Source organism: Amyelois transitella, chromosome 4 (genome assembly GCF_032362555.1).
Source record: "Amyelois transitella isolate CPQ chromosome 4, ilAmyTran1.1, whole genome shotgun sequence".
NCBI classification, from domain to species: Eukaryota; Metazoa; Arthropoda; class Insecta; order Lepidoptera; family Pyralidae; genus Amyelois; species Amyelois transitella.
In genome coordinates, this window is record NC_083507.1 from 7499968 (window position 1) to 7516311 (window position 16344).

Here is a 16344-nt window from a genome sequence, read left to right on the forward strand (position 1 = left end):
TTCATTACGGTGGAGTTGTTTTTGTTGCTAATTGATACCAATGTTCCAGACATAATTTAATTATCTACTTCGAATGTTAACGGGTTTAATAACATTTTATCGTTCTAAGAAAATAGCGATTGTTGAAAAGAATTGTATTCAGTGTTTTTCATACAAAAAGTATAAATAAGGTAAAAGTTAACCCAATACAGGATCATCTTTGTCGCAAGCGAATTCAGGGCTCCTTTACAGAGAGGTGACGACGCACCCTCGAGGGGGCCTCACTGTGGATCATGGGAAGGGATATATAGACGTGACTAAATATATAAAATAACTTTGATAAAATATGTTTCAAGCCTCTACAATTGTTAATTTTACGATGGGGATTTTAATTTAAAAGTGTGAAGTATTTAAACGAACATGACGTGCCAAAGGAAAATGATTGCCGTACTTAATTTAAATTCGAGCAGTGCGCGTTATTTGAAAAAGCAATTTATTACTATGTCGGTATTAATTTTTAAAATGTTTAATTGGAGAATTTTGAAATGGATTTTAAAGATGTTTTTTAGAAAAGGTTTTGTTGTACTACTCGTAGGTACTATGATGTTATAATTATGATCTTAAACAAATTTAACTAACAACGTAACTTTGCACCACCCTACTTCTGCGGAAGGCAAGACGTTATTGGTCTTGCTCATCCACTTATTTTATTGGTATACGTAAAATTAATTTATGACATAGAACAGGATAATGTACTTTAATTTTTTATTTCTTCTTTTTTTTTTAGTAACTAATTATATATTATGTAAGTCTTTAATTCATACTTCATAGGTTTTCCTTTTCATTCGCTTCTTTCTGTTTTTATTTTTCTGTTTTTTAAACAATGGTTATAACCGTTATTGGAATCAAACTGAAAAACAATTCTCATTCTGTTGTAAATATAGATAAAATTTGTGTACTATTCGCCGCCGTCTTATTCTGCACGAGGTCTACATCACTAATGCTACAAATAATCTTGTAAATACATTTTTAGAGTTAAAACCCTTCATTGTACTTTTTCGAATACTTCTCACGTGGCACGTCCTCCTTTCTGCGACTTCTTAGACATTCCGAGTACACCTTGTCCGTCCTGGAGGGACGTGTCTGGGTTTGAAAATCTTTCAACAAACTCTTTCTTTCCCGAGACAAACCCGAAGAACAGACTCTGATTTATTTTTCTTTTCCAGCCCCCGTAGCATGGCACGCGCGACGCAGATTTTATCACGCGAAAACCTATCGCTGTTTCACCTTTTATTCTGACAGTTAAAAAATGAACAGTTTTAGTTTTTTGCGCGATCAAAACAGCGTCGCGCGTGCGGTAATGGTACGGGGGCAGCGATTGTATTTTAATAATCTTCAGTTAAAATAAAAGTAGCTTATCTGACATTTCTGTCAAAGTACAGCCAACTAAAACATGCATTGCAGGAATTTTGATAAAAATTTAAATCACACATACCTCCTTCGATCGATAAATGATAAGGATTAAAGAATATCATAGTAACGAAAATAAAAAAAAAATAACATTTTGATTCGCTTGCGCTTAGTTTTTTCTAAGCAGAATGTATAATAATATAAGCTTTATTAAAAGTAGAAACCTATTAACTGAATACAAATGCGAATTTAGATGTCATTGTGTTTATACAAGTCAGTCCAAAGACGAAGGATAACGTTTGTATTTACGAGGTTCTCTCCCTGACATTGTGGAATTAACATTTTTATGGTTCGGCAGCAAATGACGCAGAGCCGGCGGTCATTAGAGCCGGAACTTTACGCCCTGACACGCCGTTGGAATATCAGCCCTTTTCAGCGTCAACATTTTATAAAAAATGTCCATATGATGTCTTAAGCGTGTTCAATTGTGGTGTATAGTAATAAAGGTATTTTAGTTTTTAATAATAAATCTATACATATAATAAAATAGTAAAAACATTTTGTCTGTACATTTAGTACTTTTTACTGAAATGGATAGAGGGACACTTAGAATAAATAACAGAAAGCAAAAATATTTTTTTTGAATTTCTTGTCTGTCTGTCTGTATGTATGATCACGATTATCTCCGAAATTACCTACTGAACCGATTTACTTCAAACTTTCAGCAATTGTTGTTTCATCAAAATCGGTTCACAAAAAAAAAGTTATCGACATTTAAATGAACTCAAGGCATGAGTTTGCCTGCAAATAAGTTACGAAATTTAAAATTCAAAATCATTTATCATTATACGACAGCATTATACCTATAACATATAAATATAAGTGAAAGGCGACTTAGGGATAGGCTTACAAACTTGGGATTCTTTTTTAGGCGATGGGCGAGCAACCTATCACTATTTTAATCTAAATTCTATCATTAAGCCAAATAGCTGAACGTGGCCATTCAGTCTTTTCAAGCCTGTTGGTTGTCTACCCCGCAAGGGATATAGACGTGACCATATGTATGTAGTCTACTTTAATTTCGACACCACCGCAACGGCTTCGATGGTCCAGTGGTTAGCGCGTGAAACTGTTAAGTTGGCGGTCCAAGTTCCGAGTCCCAACAAAAACAAGAGATGTGTTATTTATTAAAATAATTTCTTCTTTGTGTTGTTTGAGTATTTTATTTAAAAAAACTGAAAATCAAAATACTACATATAATAAAACGATAAAAATATTTTGTCTGTACATTTAATATTTTAACTGAAACGGATAGATAATTTTTTGTCTGTCTTTTTTACATTTTTTGTCTGTCTGTCTGTATCTGACTGTATGATCAAGATTCAACTCGAAATTTACGCGGACGAAGTCGCAGGCAACAGCTAGTTTAGTAATAAAGGTATTTAGGTAGTTGCATCGCGAACTTGAACCTCGCAAACACTTAATTTTTACAAAATTATGAATATCTCAAAAACGACTCAACCGATTTTATAACCCCAAGAACTTAAAAATTATATTGACAGATCCAACATGCCTTTTTAATTTTATTATAATCAGACCAACGATTCAAAAATTACCGTGATATGTATGTTTGTAACATATATTACATTAATTTTCGCTCCAAAATGATTTGCAGACATCCCTGTTTTCGCTATCTCATTAAAAATAGAATGAACAATTAATTATAATTATAATTTTATATTTCTGTTCTTTCCACTTGCCGTCTTTTATCTTTATTTATCAAAAAATCTTGCTAACCTTAGTACCTTTATCGTGTAGTTTTGTAGTGAATTTACAAGGTATCTTAAAAAAGACCAAAATTGTTGAAATTTAAACGATTAGGATTATTTTTAAGTAAACTCAGATTCAAAAGCTTTCTGAACTGCGAGAAAAATCACGTAAAAAGAAATATAATTTCAACGTGTGCTAGCACCTAACTAGTAAAGTTTTGCTGATAATATAAGGACTGACAAAAGATAAAGTTGTAAAATATTACTGGCTTAAATTGGCATTCGGGTTCCAAATATTATCTCAACTTTTCTTATCTTTATAATGGTTGGACTTACCCTGATTTATTCTTTCGACACAATGGTTATATAAAAATAATATCTACTACTTTCAAAATCGATATTAGATTAAATCGTCAAGTTTGAAAGCATTGTTTGCTTGTTACGCATGTACTTTATGCATAACCCAAGTTTATAGGGTCTAGTCTTCTAGTTAAGAAACCTTCATGCCAAATTTCATGTTTCTAGAACCAGCGGTTCGGACTGTGCGTTGTGTCCGAGTCAAACAGTAACGGAAGAGTTAAATAGATAGTTAAAACAACAAAAAAAGTCATTACTTCAATTGATATTCTATTGAAGAATCTTTATAGAAGTTGCGATTTTCTTTTTATACTAATAGGCAGGTATGACGGTACTATTATTACAACGTCTTAAGCTAGATGGAAGTGCAGTTCCAATTTTATTTTCCCATTTATCTCCACTTTACAACCTTCAAGCAGTTCATTTTACAGTTGACATTTTTGCTTTTATCCAAAGCTTCTTTGTACGTCTTTTTTCAAGGAAATACAATTTAGCGAATCTAAATTTACCTTGTATATTTAGATATGTAATCCCCGGAAATATAACTGTACATTAATCCTGAAAGTTTATTTTTGTGGCATTTTTTTGTTGATGATGTTGCTTTCTTTCAATTGATTGATGTTAAAAATGTATCACTCCCTTCTGATGAGCAGCGTGAGTGATTGATGACTATAAAATTGGGATAAAATGGTGGAAATAAATTTTCCTAAACTCTAAAAACAAATATTGACAGGTTACTAGCCTATCGCCTTAAAGAAGAATACCAAGTTTATTAGCTTTTCCATTGATTATTTCAAAACTTTTATTAAAAACATTATGTCCATTTAAAAGCCGATAACCTAGAATTCTTATTCACAGTTAGGGACTAGTTGTCGCATTCTATATTTTCTAACTAACATGTGCTAATTGGATTACTGTATTCGTGGAGTCAGACTGATAATCCCACACTGGCAGTGGACCACTCGACCTAATGCCGCTTGTGAGATAGGCGGAATGGACACTCACGCAATCCTGTTTGTTGCTTTGAACTTAGCAAACGTGGATTCACCTGCCTCTTCCTGTATTCACTCAGTGCGGATACAATTCGATTCGGTTTCAATTAAGTTTTGATTGCATAGCAGGTCTCTGGCATTCTTCTAGCTAACCAAACAGAAAAACTTTATTGATAAAGTGCACACACATACTGCAAAATTCATACATTACAAACAAAATACATACAAGATACATACATACATGAACTTGCGGGGTACACCTTGTCAGTCATGAAAATACTGATAGGCCACGTTCAGCTGTTTGGCTTACTGATAGAATTGAGATTCATATAAAGTGACAGGTTGATAGCCCGTCGCCTTAAAGAAGCATCCCAAGTTTATGAGCCTATACCTTAGTCCATGGGAAAGAGACGGAGTTATCCTATTTTTTTTTCTATAGGTGCCTTATTTGTAGCTCCGTGTGGTTTCCGGCACTTAATAATAGAACCACTCCATATCTTTTCCATCGATGTCGTAATAGGAGACTAAGTAAAAGGCATATAATCTTGATATTCCTCTCGTAGGCGATGGGCTACCTTTCAATATTTGAATCTCAATTCCATCATAAAGCCATACAGCTGAACGTGGTCTTACAGTCTTTTTAAGACTGTTGTTTCTGTCTAACCCGCAAGGGATATAGACGTGATTTTATGTATGTAACTCCCAGTAGTTTCAATACTTTATTGTGCTTGATTCTAAAATGCAAGTTTACTAAATTTTTGCGGAATTCGTTTTATTTAGCGAGCTCACATAGCTTGCTAATGTCACAAACGCCTGGCAGTATAGTTTCGCTGTTGTTTGCAATGTTTTCTGCGAGAATAAATTACACAGGCTTTTGGAGTCTAACATCCATTTCTCCATATGTTTTGCAAAAGATAAAATTAATTTTGTCTGTACATGAGTTATATTGCTCATCTTTACAATAATCTGCTTATCATACTTTTTCAACAAAAAAAATATTCATTTATTTTAAAAATATTGTTACCTATTTCACGCAATCGGTTTTCTATTTTTCATAAACATTTTATATATTATAATATACTTACATTAATAGCATCACGCCTCTATTCTGAAGGGGTAGGCAGAGACTTCATCCTTCCACTTGCTTACTTATCTCGCTTTGTCCATTACCACATCTGTCGGGATGTAAGCTCGTCGATTTTATGATATTATATTTTCAATCTAGCCAGGCTATCAATAAAACTACAAAAAATAATTTAGTCAAAAATAAAACATGTTGTTTTAAATTTTTCACAGTAATAAAAAGGGAAATCATTTCAAATTCATTATTAGAATCACTGTTAAATTTGAGATATAAGTACACAGTTTTAATAAAAAAATAAATAGAAATACACACACTATTCAAATATCTGTAGGGTAGTATTTGTATCGCAAAACAAAACAGTTGCAAGTTGCGACGCGCTGTTCGTTATTGTTCCCAGAGGGAAGAACTATCATCCCTTTGTTTCGAATATTCCCAATAGGCTACAGTTTTGACTGCAGATATCAATACGAGTAGTGTATCATATGACTACCCAGCCATTTTCTCCCACCAAGAATCACAGACAATCTTATTGTATCACACGTAAGAATTTCTAAAATAAAACTATTGAATGGTCCAATTTGTACATTGTGTATTTTGGAAATTCTCGTTGTAATTAAGATGAACTTTGCTTGTTTTCTATAGTACTGGCTGTAGTTAAAAGATGGCGCTACGAGTTTAGTTTGCGCTCCGGGGAAGAGCAATTTTGGATTTAAAGGGAAACCAGCTTTTACCCGATGCTTCGCCTGCCCGAAATGAACACCACCTAAACGCGCGAATTGAGCACCACTAAAAACACAGGTTTTTCGCAAGTTCCAGGGGAACTATAATTTTAACCGGGATGAAAAGTAAATAGCCTTTTCGAAATGCCCTGTCTACCTCAAGGATTATATGTAAATACAAGTAATTTATATAAATCGAAATAATTTACTATTTGCATGAAAAGGCGCAAATCTTTTCCTGTAACAACATTGTTGATAACAGGAGTTGGCGAAAGTTGCTGTTTGTTCAAGCGTGAGGCGTAGATAATAAAATAGATATTGAGGATAGTAGAACTTTGAATGCAGATAGAAAGACAATATTTTTATTATAATAGACACATGGTCATAAGTTTAAAGGTAAAAGGAACCCCAGGCTCCGCTTCAGAGAGGTGAGGATGTCATAAAATTAAGTTACTTTCAGATTGAGATTTTCGTTATTAGATAGATTATTGTAGCAAGCGTATAATTATATGAACATACATAAAATCAAAGCTCTTTCCAGGATTGTTAGGTAGATTATCTTTCCAATTACCACGATCCCTACATACCTACTTCTTTTGTTTTAACCACATTCAAAACTATCATCGTGCAAGTTTGTTCGGGTACTCTTGTCCTGAAATTTCGCCCGGACGTTCCCGTTCCTATAGATAAAGATACATACTCGTAATTATAGACCTGCCCCAGCCCAGCAGCATGGCGCGCGCGACGCCGTTGTTATCGCTCGAAAAACTATTGCTGGTTTGTTTTTTATAATGACGTGGGACAGAGTGAGAGATGCCGTGCTATGGGGGCTGCTAGAACCTGTTAGATGTAAACACAGGGAAATGTTGATCAAATTGTAAAGGTAACTAATATCATCATCATCCCCCTGGCATTCGTTCTGACTACGTTCTTTCATGGGTAAGTATGGTGTAAGTTAAGTCACACGGAGCGACTCTTACTTTCAGTCGCATTTTACGACAACCACATATTAAAAATACCGGAAACTAGAAAAATAAATCATCTGCCCACCCACCATAATAATAATTAACCGAATGAAGTCCATAATAGATAAATAACACACATTAGAAAAAGTAAAACGGTATTGTCATTAGCCACTATAGAAATAGTCCAAAGAAAGACTCATTTGTTCAAGTCAGCATCGGTGAATTTGCACAACGCGCCACTATGAGCGATGTTCGAAGCGACTACCGTCAACTCTTCCGGCCTTCCTTAACGCGCTTCCGCCTTTTACCCTGTTAATGACGGTTCGACCTTTATTTTGGTTTCTGTGTGAAAATTCTGATCGTTACGCTGTTTATTATGGGAGCCGGTCGCCGGACTCGGCAAATATCCGATTTGTTTGCCGGCGAGCCGATAACACTGCGGCGCGCCGCTTTGTAGGCAATTACTCGTATTTTTCCCTGATCCCACCCGAGACAATTTGGCTTTTTTTTCGAGATTATAACAGATCGTTTGCGATTTAACGTTCGTATTTATTAGCGGCTGAATTTAAGTCGTATCCTATATAATTGTCTGAGATTTAGTTCATGAACACTGACATTAACAATTGTATCAAAATCGCATTGTGACATTCAAATTCATATGATGTAATTAATTCTTATCATTGAAAAAGGGTAAGGCTATAAATGCGAACTGATACTTAATTTTAAAAAACAACAAAAGTTAAAAATAAATTCCTCACAATAAGCCTTAGTGTAAAGCAACATAATTAAATACATTAGAAAAATAATTAAGAAAGCAAATTCTCGTTTGATGGAGCTCATGATATTTCAGCGGTACAGAACTTTTCCAAAATATATTATAACTCCGCAAAATTATGTGCAAATTCCCTTCACGATGAGTGTTATTTGAATAACGTTGGTGCCAAATAAGCCTAAGAAAAGTCATACTTGATTTGAAGTACTTATTCTGAGAGGCACAGGCCGTTAGCAATGTGGTGATATAAATAATTACTGTTGTTTTGTGTTGGCCAAATGTTTGCGCAAAGTTTAATCAAACTTTACGTGAGACTTCGGTGACGGTGGGCAAACTTTGAATATCGTTTTTATCGATTCTGAAATCAAATGTTCTTCAATTTCCTGTTCAATAAAGCTTTGGTCGCATTGATCGACACTACACGAAGTGAAAAAAAAAGTTCAGGCTAATCTTTCTATTTTTGCCTAATATCATTACGAGTATCTAAATGATGTGATGTACCGTGTGGTTCCCGGCACCAATAGCCGAGCAGCTGAACGTGGCCATTCAGTCTTTTCGGGACTATCGGCTCTGTCTACCCCGTAAGTGATATAGACGTGACTATATGTATATATGTATGTAAGTTTGTATCTAAATGATTATACGAACATTGTTTACGGCTTTCCTTAGAAATGAAGGGTTTGTTAAAAACATACATGCATACATACCTACATAAAATCACGCCTTTTTCCCGGAGGAGTAGGCAGAGATTAAATCTTTTCACTTGCCACAATCTCTGCATACTACATGTTAAAAAACATAATCGAGGATTGACATGTTAAGTTATTCGTATTATGATTAAAGGGATTCTTTTGTCAATTAGAAATTTATTTATAAATAAAACATCAACTGTAGAACCTATTAAAATATTTAGTTGCAGGTAGGTAGTATTTTTCATACACGCAATATGTGGAACAGATCCTACTGATATTATAAATGCGAAAGTTTGCTTCTGGCCTATGTTTATATCCAGAATGTGGTAAGCCAGGTAGGTAACGACACAATTATGAACAAGTACCCATATTACTTTGAAATGAGTCAAGCAATCTTAAAATTAATATTATAATAAATATTTCACACATTAAAATAAGGTTTACATACTTTTTAATGTGATTCTTCATCGCGCCCAGTGCTGGAATTTTGTCTGGATTAATGAAAAAAAAACTAGTTTTCTAGCACAAATTGTAAAGTCCTTTAATTTATACACACGCTCATTCAACTTAATCTGTTTGTCGTTTACATCTATCTATTTAAACCTTTTGAAATTTTGGGTATATCTTTCTACATACATACATATAATTACGTCTATATCCCTTGCGGGGCCTAGACAGAGCCTACAGTCTTGTATATTTTTCTTTATAATATTATCCTATTGTACAGAAAAAAAATCAATGCAAAATTTGCACAAACAGTACAACGGCCTATTGTGGTGTAGCAAGTTTATGATTTATAGGTATTTCTTGCTGTAGTCTTCTGTCTCCCCATGGAGTATCTTACTATGTTTTGAATGTTTAGAAAAGCTATAAGTCTCTTTTTAAATTAAATAAATAATATAAAGATATTATCCATTTAATAGGAGTAACCACTTATAAACCAGTTATAATATATATGTATTACTGTCAAAATAAAGCAGAAATAATTTTGATGTAATTTCTTAGTCAGGAGTATCCTAGACATTTTAATACCGAGATCTATTTTCGATAACACTACTATTCAAGCTTTGCAGCAAACAAAGAAAGTACAAAAGACATATTTCGTATACTCCACACTACGCCACACCACGTCATGCTCCGCCACGCTACGCCACGCCGCACCGTCAGCAAAACAAGCGACAGCCAGTGTGCAATCCGTCAACGCTCGCCGCACCGTATCTACAGTCTCACTACCACTGCTTTTTGTTCAAAGGCAAAATAGAGCAAAATGCAAAACAAGCGGCGATACGATACGTAACGAACGTTATTGATAGTGCCTGAAATATGCCCCGTCATTTTGTCTGCAGCTGAAACTGGCTACGTTGTTAGGAGAAGATGTATTGTACGTATAAATTCGCATGAGTTATCCCTCGAGTGTTCATTTGTTTTGTAAATAGAGTGAGCCCCGCTGCCCAACTCGTACGTACAAGCGACTCGCAAATAACGAGGGCGTATGTAAGAGTATATGTTTATAACTAAGTTGCCATTTTTGCAGATAAAATGAGACTTTAGGAGCACATGGTAGTGTTGGCTTGTTGCCACGAGGCAGGCTTAAAGAAATTTACTGCCCACAAAATTTTAGGCGGTCTACCCTTGGGAATCACAAGTTAGATTAAAGTTTTGTTAATATAGAAAGGTTACTGCGGCACAATTTCCCCAGAGATCAAAATAAACGTATATCACATACTCAAATGGAACCTGCTTTGGCGAGATACGTCGGAATGGACAGCTGAGATAACAATATTTAACGTGATCAACGTGAAAATACATGCCGCGCAGGTAAAACATTCCACAAATTAACTCTCATTTAACTCGGGACTTTCAAAATAGCCTCCCTTTAATGCACATTATGAGTCCAATTAGGTATACGCTAACTTGCCATTTAAGTAATAGCCTTTTTGGGTACGAAAATCGTTCCACCTACCTTAACACAATATCGATATAACGATCGCCTCGTAATCATAACGGGACTCTTCCTGGTAGAGTCTAATTGCACATTTTAGCTGAAACTTGAAAGAAATAGTTACGCCAACAACGTTTGATGTGGTCTATCGACAAAAGTGTTGTTTTCTTTCTTTTAAATTGGGAAATCTATCGAGCATTGGAAGCTCAATCAGTGCAGTTAGCGGATCTAAGGATAAGGCAGACAATCTCGGCAAATGGGTGCCATTAGGAGAATGCGTACGGCCACGCGTAACGACCCTTGCCGAGCGCGGGCCGCGATCATCGACCGATTTGAATAATACATGAAACTCTCACCTTGTATCGAGAAAGTAAGGAATTCCGCTGCTTAGTGTTCTTGTCTGTAACCATTATTATAATGGGATCGATTTACAGATTATTATCCGGTGTAGCGCAGAGCAATATTCGATTAAACGAAATATTTATACGGAACTGAATCTGATTATACCATCAGAACATAAAATGTTTTGTTGAATAAGTAATGGCGCCGTGTGGTTCCCGGCACCAATAGAAAAAGAATAGGACCACTCCATCTCTCTCCCATGGATGTCGCAAAAGGCGACTAAGGGCTGTAGTATAAGCCTACTAACTTGGGATTCTTCTTTTAGGCGATAGGCTAGCAACCTGTCACTATTTGAATCTCAATTCTATGTTAAAGCCAAATGGCTGAACGTGGCCTATAAGTCTTTTCAAGACTGTTGGCTCTGTCTACCCCGCAAGGTATATAGACGTGATTATATATACCTATGTTTGAATAAGTAATACTGCGTTCATGTGTTATGAATATTTACTATTTGTTCGTCGCGAACTTAGCGAAAAGTTATTTTTTACAAAATAGAAATTTATCTTAAAATCTCCCTAACTAAAATAAAATTCTCTTAGAAGATCCTATATGCCTTTTAAATTTTACCAAACTCACACCAGCTGATCGAAAGTTATCGCATTACAAGCATACATAAAATATACACTTACAAAAAAAAATCGGTAGACATAACTCGCTTCGCTCACTCGGTCAATAACAAAATGTTTTATGATAGTATTGATTAGTTCTACTTTATCAAAAAAAGGAAGTTTTTTTAATCCACATTCACACCACACTCGTGGAAGAAAAACAAAACAAAAATATTTGGCAAGTTTGTCAATTACGGCGATTTACGAGTATTTCTCTGGTCCGATAAGCTCTGTACAAACGGAGTGGCAGGGACAGGGCGATAGTTTTCTCACGAACTAAGTAATTAATCAAGCGCAGGAGTAGGTGGTGCCGACTATAAATCATCCAGCTAGACTGTGTGCTCCTTTTTGTACTTATAATCACTAAAATGATGGAAAATTTAATATTATCTTATTAGACATAAAGTTTACAACTAGATCAAATTGGAAAGGCATAACAGAGGCATATGGCCAGTAGTCGACTCTGATATGCTGAAAAGAAGAAGAAGAAAATACTAAGTTTTTAATTCTTTTTTTTTTGTACTTTGCTGCTGCTCATGTGGCAGTGAAGCACAAAAAAGAGTTGTCAACCTTGTTATTTTTCGTCAATTTTAAACAACTGGACCGATTGAGGAAAATTCACTGCACTTATTATAAACATCAGCCAAAGCTACGCACAAAGCGAAAATAAATTATAAATAAGGGACAGAACTGAAAAAAATAATTGAAAATAATGAGGTTCTGTAATGTTTATTTTGTTTTTTGTCATGTATATTTAATAGGTTTCGTAAATTTTTCTTAAAGATTAAATTTAAAGTAAACTAAAGAATAACGCGAGTTCTTCCCTAGTGAGCTACCGAGACAAGGAGAATGAAAGTGAAACGAGCAGGATTCAAAGGGAGCATAACAACTAGAGTCTAACGAGCAGCCCTCGAACTGCAGCGGATTTACCTAGGGCGTCTAAGTGTTTTCAACTGGGACACCGCCACTACTTGAAAAATGAAGCTATCGTATTGGAAATTCATACATCAATCTTTAACGATGAATGAAAGAATCTGAATTAAGTTGTTATATAAACGTGCGTTAAAGGTAAATTTTGGATTGGATTATAAAATATAAACAGTATGTACAAAAGGCGGCCTCATTTGTACATACTGTTAATATTCTTATGTTTGTGTTATAAGTGTTCTTCTTTTTGGAACAATAAATTGTTATCAGTTGCTTTTTTTTTAAATAAGATCTTTATGCAACTACAATAACCAAGCAATTTAGTTGAACTTTTACTACTACTCGATCCGAGAGTAGCTAAGTGAGCTACTCTCGGATCGAGTGGTAGATCGGCATCGATCGATACCTAGAACAATCTTCAGGAGGAAGACGGACGATTTTGCTTTTAAGTTGTCACGCATGTTTATTATCCAGATAATAAAAAATGTTGTAAAAATTAATATAAAAATACGCAGGAATGACCTAATAGAGATTAATGATAATATTCATAACAAATAGAAAAAGAGATAAATGATATATTCATAGCTATTTTTGAAGCAAAATCATTGGATTCTCTGACTTTGATCAGTAGAAAATAATAAATCAAATATTATATTTAAAAAATATAAGGGACAATACAAATTAGACATAATTAGTTAACCTTAAAGTAAATGCGAGATTTGAGTAGTATTAGATACTAACTCTACGATACTATATTTTATATATGAATACATGATATCTTCAATCTCTTTCTTCCAACTTAAGATTCATCGTTCAGCTTCGTAATTTTACTCTTACAAAATTTTACTTTCTTGTAATAATTCAATGATGATGTCCGACACTCCCAAAACCAATTAAAATTTCTGATAGCTTTCGATAAATTACTCAAAGGATGATTAATTATTCGTATATATCTTTATATTTCTGAATGGAGTTTTCAATTTTGTATCGCGGGTGTAATATCTTTAATTGCTCGTTAAAAATAGCTAATTACGTTGAGTGAAATAGGAGTCAGCCTGCAGTAAACAAAGAAGTGTAAGTAACTGATGAAGGCACGTGTAACGAGAGTTACCCCTTTCGAGTTCTTTTACGAGATTATTTTAAACTTGGTTAAGCTTTATCCCGCTTCTGAAAGCCTAGTATATCTCTGAGCCAAATTTTGTCGAACTGCGTGCAATATTTTTAATTTAAGTTTATTTTAACTATTTGTAGTTCTTAATAAATTCCTTAAAAAATTAGAAATAAGAAAATTATGCGTCCAAGAAGGTTTATCATAAGAATGTACCTACTTGCAGTCTTCCTTATCAAATTTTTATTACCTTGTAACCGATAGATATTTCCATGTAGGTACTATAAGATATTCAATTCTTTTTTCTTTACACGTACATTTTTCTGTCGGAATTCTGTAAATCTACCGGAATTCCGGAAACACGTGTACAATAATGGCCATCAATGGTGGGCGGGTTGGCTATAGCCGCACTGCGGTGTGCCTCGATCCCTACTAACACGGGTATTGTACGATATTCATAAGGCTTAGATGTTTTAGTATATGTGTGATGTTTAAAACACCGAGCTACGCGGAAAGAGAAATGTTGGAGAACGTGATATTGTGCAGGGCGCAAATGGGAATACGTTAATGTAGTAAAAGTAAAACTAAAGGAACATGTGGATTTGGGAGTGGATTTGTTCGTAGATGTCAGTTCACGAAAAAATAAACCTCTTAGTCTCCATAATAACAAACCTTTTTAACCCATACTCTGAATACAATGAGACACATAGTTGAAATGACGATAACTTATATGTAACCTGAATAGTATATAAGTAGGTACAGATGGTTATAATATAAGTAACTTGCAAACTATTCTAAGAATTTAATCTAACTGGACTTAAACTTGCATAGCTTTCCAGCCACCGCTTTATTGGGAAAAGTGCAGAGTGCACCTTGGATTGGATTCTCTGGGCGATTGCTACGTCAGCGCAGCGTCAAACAATCGTCTTTCCTGTCCAATCACTTCAAAAAATGCAGTGTGCATCTTCACGGTAGATAAGATTTATACCTTCCCGATTGCCGGAATGGCAATTTTTCATTAAAACATATGGCTCAACTCGCAGTCTACAAAATAAGTTATATATGTCAACAAGCCTATTTCCCGCTGAAGTTAGCAGAGACTAAAGGATTACTAACTACTGCGATCCTTACATATTTCACTTGATTCCTTTACACCCTTTTCTCTAATTTAGTAGCCAAAATAAGAAAAAAACTTGTCATATGAACTGACTCTGTTCCAAAATTTATATAACAGCAAAAGAGCACCGCAGTACATATGTTATAAAAATGCAAGGCGATTCTCTTACATATTTAAATTCAAACTAACAATACATTCCAAAAACGTCGGTGAAAGCATTGTTGCAGGCTCTCATTTTAAAAATAGGTCGATATTCTCACGTAGACAGGTGGCCTGGAAATAGTTAGGTAAAAATAGCAATGACGTTAACCGAAGGTGCCCGGGGCGGAGGCAGGTGTTGCCAGCGCGCGAACAAATAAAGTAACAGTCAGGATTTTATTCGCAGCCATTAGCTCGGGATCTGCACGTGTGTGCTTGAAATATTTACTGTTTGCGTGCTGTTTTTTGCTTACAAAATATACCAATTTAAACAGATGTTATGGTAGTTTACAAATGGAAATTTGCAGTTTTTGTTGCCGAGCTTAATATAAAACTGCCTGAAACTAAAAAGAGCTTTCTTCAGCTTATTAAACTTGAGGTGTTGCAAGAGGTTTTATCTCAAATACGTTATGAAAGCGGAAAAATACAAACTGTTTACTAGAATATTGTGTCAAGATACGAAGAGTACCTATGTACTTCATTGCACTAATACCTTGCCAAATCATCTCAATACCAGTTAGGAGACTTATTTCTAAAAATAAATCGGCCACAAAATTGTGTGTCACAAAAGGTTTCAAAGCCCTGGCATAAACCTATCGGAAGTACGATTTGGTTAGGAATGTCATTCTCAGCCTCATTAGTGGCAGAGAGAACCGCGGGCACAACAAATGGTCGCCATTTGTAACGGCTACACCACAATCCACCATGTTTATTACCTCGTGCCGTTCCCAGGGAATTATTATTCGAGTATGACATTTTTAAACGGGATTCCTTTGTTTTTCATTGACCTACTTCAAACAAATGAAGTGTTTGTCAGGAGAGATTACTTGGGTGAAATTTATAAGGAAGCTTTGGATAGCATTACGTCTAATTTGTTTAGTAATTTTTTTAGCTACCTAGTTAAGTAAAGTTAGGAAATTTGTGGTAAATAATATCGTAACAATAACTTTAAACCATAGAAAGCTAGATAGTTGGAGAAAATCAAAGGATATTGTTTAATAAGAACACGCATTTCTTCTTATAGAAATCCACAAAATAGTATGTTCTTGTCACTTGTTCTCATGTCCGATGTTTATTAACTAAGAATATTCACTATTCATTATTAAACAATTACTTAGTGCAAATGACAACTGCATATCGGTTCTTATTTTTTTTTGTCAATAAGTTTAAAATAGGGAGTAATTGCATTTTGTTATTATTTTACAAATTTAAACGTGGTCTCAAATATCAAGCCTACAGATAGGTACGGCTTAATACTCTTCATAATTTCAAATCAATTGAGGGCTAAATGAGCCGATGAGTC